This window comes from Callithrix jacchus, chromosome 8, assembly GCF_049354715.1.
Source record: "Callithrix jacchus isolate 240 chromosome 8, calJac240_pri, whole genome shotgun sequence".
Lineage (NCBI taxonomy): Eukaryota > Metazoa > Chordata > Mammalia > Primates > Cebidae > Callithrix > Callithrix jacchus.
Genome location: NC_133509.1, coordinates 25,589,460 through 25,593,879, shown reverse-complemented (window position 1 = coordinate 25,593,879; position 4,420 = coordinate 25,589,460). Strand labels below are relative to the sequence as shown.

The 4,420-nt window shown below is 55.1% G+C and overlaps 1 long non-coding RNA gene across 1 annotated transcript; it reads left to right on the top strand.

Annotated features, from left to right (window-relative positions):
• LOC144577324 (uncharacterized) lies at positions 1-3,982 on the top strand. Its single transcript, XR_013520866.1, has 2 exons — positions 1-250; positions 2,593-3,982. It is a non-coding gene; the product is annotated as an uncharacterized LOC144577324 (long non-coding RNA).
• Positions 3,983-4,420: the final 438 nt, after the last annotated feature.

Here is a 4,420-nt window from a genome sequence, read left to right as displayed (position 1 = left end):
GCGGCCATTCTCCTCTTCCTCCCGGCTGGTCCGCCCGGAGGCTCTTTCCTCTCAATAAAGCCTGAACTTAAGGAATTTCCTCTAGCCTGCGGTCCGGTTTCTTTCCCAATGAGCCCAGTCTTCCCGCAGAGGGTAGGTCGGACAAATGGTGCCGGAAACCCGGGACGGGAGCTGAGGCCGTTGGCCTGGCCACGGCCCCCCTCCCCGACCTACCCAACACTGGCCCTGCCACCTCCACGTTCCGATTAAGGTAAGCCAAGTTTTTTCTTGCTTTGCCTTCCCCCGCTTCCCGTCTCCTCTTCCTACGGCACGGTGCAGTTGCTCCCTCTCCGGCGTTCCGCACGGACTCCTTGCCTAGTCTCGGCCGAGCCAAGGTAGTCTTCCGTTCTGGCTCCAGGAGCCTTCCGAGGGACAGCCGCCAGACGGGGGACGCCCCTCTGACCGCTTCCCTTTCCGTACTTAATTGTACTCCGGGGAATTTGCAACGAATGGGACGCCTTTTCGTTGCATCTGCCCATCCACGCCGGAGAGTCTGTAGCTGCGCCTGCCATGGGAAATTCGGAGTCCAAAATACCTCTGAGCACCCCCCTTGGGTGCTTGCTGCGAATTTTACCAAATTGGGATATTCCCAAACCCTCAGAAAGAAAAAGCTTATCTTCCTGTCTCAGGTGGCTTGGCCCCAATACAAACTCGGTAACCAGTCACATTGGCCCCCGACTGGCACTTTTGATTTCAACACCCTCCGAGATCTCGACGATTTTTGTCGCCGCATGGGCAAGGACAATGAAATTCCTTACGTCCAGGCTTTTTGGGACCTCCGTACCCACCCCGACCTATGTTCTTCCTGCTCCACCTACCAAATCCTCTTATCTCGAACCCCCCGTAAATCTTCCTCCACTACCTCTCCCCCTCCCTACTCCTCACCGGAGGATCTGCCTGAACATCTGTCCTCTCCTGCCAATCTCAGCAACCAGTCGCCATCAACGGCACGCCCTTCCCCCACTCCCTCTGCACCTCCTACCTCAGAGGCCATGCCTCGCTCTCCCTCTACTCCCTCCGAGCCCCCTCCCTCAGAGGCCGCACTTCCTCTTGCCTCTCCGGTGGCGGCCCACACCCACTCCCACCAGCCAGCTATCCTGGCCCCACTCCGAGAAGTGGCAGGCGCAGAAGGTTTAATCAGGGTCCATGTTCCTTTCTCACTCCAAGACCTGTCCCAAATTGAGACACGTTTAGGATCCTTCTCAGCCAACCCGTCCACATATATTAAAGAATTCCAATACCTCACTCAAGCATAAGAAGCCCTAGTCTGGTATACTCGACTAGACCCAGCCTCCCAAAACGGGGCCACTGTATTAGCCTCCCATTTTATCTCCCAATCAGCACCCGACATAAGAAAGAAACTAAAGAAAGCAGAAGAGGGGCCAGAGACTCCCATCCAAAACCTGGTAAAAATGGCCTTTAAAGTATTCAATGCCAGGGAAGATGCGGCTGAGGCTGCCCGCCAAACTCGCATGAAGCAGAAGGCTGCCCTCCAGACCCAAGCCCTAGTGGCGGCTCTAAGGCCGGCAGGGAACCAGAAGCCCAAGGCCGAAACCCATGCCCCACCAGGGGCATGTTTCAAATGTGGAAAGGAAGGACACTGGTCCCGAGCCTGTCCACAACCACGGCCACCAGCTAAGCCTTGCCCTATCTGTCGGCTCCCGGGACACTGGAAGTCAGACTGCCCCAGCTTCCCCAGGGTGCCGGTTCCTCAAAACAGACACACTGGCGTTACACAGCCGGCAGTCACCCTCAGTATGGAGGAGCCTGCTTGCCAGGAGCCGACCTCCGAGGGAGCTCCGTTCCCCAGTCTACTAGGGCTGCTAGATGACTAGCGGGGCCCTGGCTTTCCGACTCCGGTTACCCTCGCTGAGCCTAGGGTCACAAGACATGGGGGCTACCTACTCCGCACTTCCTTCTTATTCTGGCCATCTCACCCCTTCCCAGGTCTTAGTCATGGGAATCGATGGGACCCCGAGTATCCCCTACCAAACCCCACCACTCATGTGCTCATATAACTCCACTCCATTCACCCACTCCTTTTTAGTAATCCCCACCTGCCCAGTTCCCCTTCTGGGGCGAGACATCCTTTCAAAGCTGAAGGCCGTCATAACCTTCCCCACCGCCAGCCCACATAGCCTTTTTCTCCTAGCCCTCAATACTCTGCCTCGGAACTCCAGGCCCTCCAGTCTACCCCCGGGGTACGGTTCAAGGATGACTGGGCCTTCAAGCATAACCTCCTCATCCTCCCTGAAAAGCAAAGGTACCAGATAATCCAAGACATCCACAATTCACTCTACATTGGGCCTAAAGCCTTATACCGATTCCTCAACCCACTTTTTCACCCTCACCATCTCCTCAGTACCATACAGGAAGTCCAGTCCTCATGTACTGTCTGCGCAAAAACTAATTCCCAGGGTTCCTGTCATCCCCGGCGCCAGCTTCATCAGCTACGCGGGTTCCTACCTGGCCAAGACTGGCAAATTGATTTCACCTATATGCCAAAGCACAAACAGTACCGGTATCTGCTAACCATTGTTGACACTTTTTCAGGCTGGATTGAAGCTTACCCCACAGCCTCTGAGTCTGCCGGGACAGTAGCCACTCATCTCATTCAAGGCATCATCCCACGCTTTGGACTCCCGGCTACCATACAGTCAGACAACGGCCTAGCCTTTATCTCCAAAGTCACTAATGCCGTTTCTACCTCTCTAGGAATTCAGTAGAAGCTACATGCCGCCTACCATCCCCAGTCCTCTGGTAAGGTAGAACGGGCCAATGGCCTAATAAAGGAGCATCTGACCAAGCTCATGCTTGAGCTCCGCCAATCCTGGGTAACCTTACTTCCTATCGCCCTCACCAGAGTAAGAGCAAGCCCCCGGGGCCCATCACAGCTTAGCCCATTTGAGCTGCTGTATGGTTGCCCCTTCCTGCTTTCAACTCCCCCACCGCCAGAGACTACTCCTCTAGACAGCTACCTCCCCTACTTTACTCAGGATTAGGAGGAGGGGCACTAGTCCACTCTCACCTGGCCATAGCCCGACTGACCTCACAACTCCAAGCGGCTATTGATGACTCTACTGAGTCTTTAGCATCACTCCAACGACAGATCACCTCAGTTGCCCAAGTTGCCTTGCAGAACCGAAGAGCCCTGGACCTGCTCACTGCTGAACGAGGAGGGACCTGTATCTTCCTACAGGAAGAGTGCTGTTACTACATCAATGAATCCGGCCTAGTAGAAACCCGAATCGAGAGCCTCCAGAAACTCAAAACTAACCTGCAGAGTCAGAAGTTCTCGGCTGAAGCCACGGCGTGGTGGTCTTCCTCTATGTATACCCTCTTGTCCCCATTGCTTGGGCCCCTAGTAGCTGTTTGCCTAATCTTACTTATTGCTCCTTGCTTTCTACAGTTCCTATAGCGGCGCTTTCAAGAACTGACTCGAGTCACCATCCACCAGATGCTGCTCCAACCCTACCCTGAACGAGTGCAAGAAACAGACCTCTCCCCGAACATCCAGGCTCGTTAAGAAAAGAGACCTCTGAAGAACCCCCATCGACCCTTGTCAGCAGGAAGTAGCTAGAGAGACAACCGACGCCCCTGACCCCCTCTTTTTCTTTTCTTTAAGGAGTCGGGAATGTTTGGAAAACTCTGCCCCTACCGCAAAATCTCTCTCTCTTTCCCTCCCCCACAAAGAGGCTCCCTTATCTCTCACTTTACATACCGGCCCTAGCCCTCCCGCTGCCCAGCTTCCCGCCCAGCAGTTCAAACTGACCAACAGTTGCCCACCACCTCGGCTTTTGGCTTCCCCACCCCCCAGCCCTTCAGCCCTCTATAAAACAACCCTTCCCCTCTGAGCGGCGCGGCCATTCTCCTCTTCCTCCCGGCTGGTCCGCCCGGAGGCTCTTTCCTCTCAATAAAGCCTGAACTTAAGGAATTTCCTCTAGCCTGCGGTCCGGTTTCTTTCCCAATGAGCCCAGTCTTCCCGCAGAGGGTAGGTCGGACAATAAGATCATTGCTATGTCCTGTAGGCGACCCAGACAGGTACTGTGCGCTGCACTTTGGACTGTTCTGTTTCGGAGAGAAAGGAGGGAACTCATGGTTGTTTGCCTCCTATCCCCAGTCTCGCCAGAGGAGGGAGCCAGTGCAGCGTGAGCCATGAGGCTCGCTCCCTCATAAGGGAGGTGGAGAGGGGATCTTTCCCAGTGGCAGAGCACCCCTCGCCCCTTGGTATTTAGTTGTTACCCGCGTCCTGCGTTGCACCCGTCATCCTGTGATCCGTTTTGTCTCTGCTGGTTTCAGTCAGGGGTTCTGCCCGTGACAATCAGGACTCTCCATTTTACAGAGGAAGAAACTGAGACTCAGAGAGGTGACTTGGCCTGGG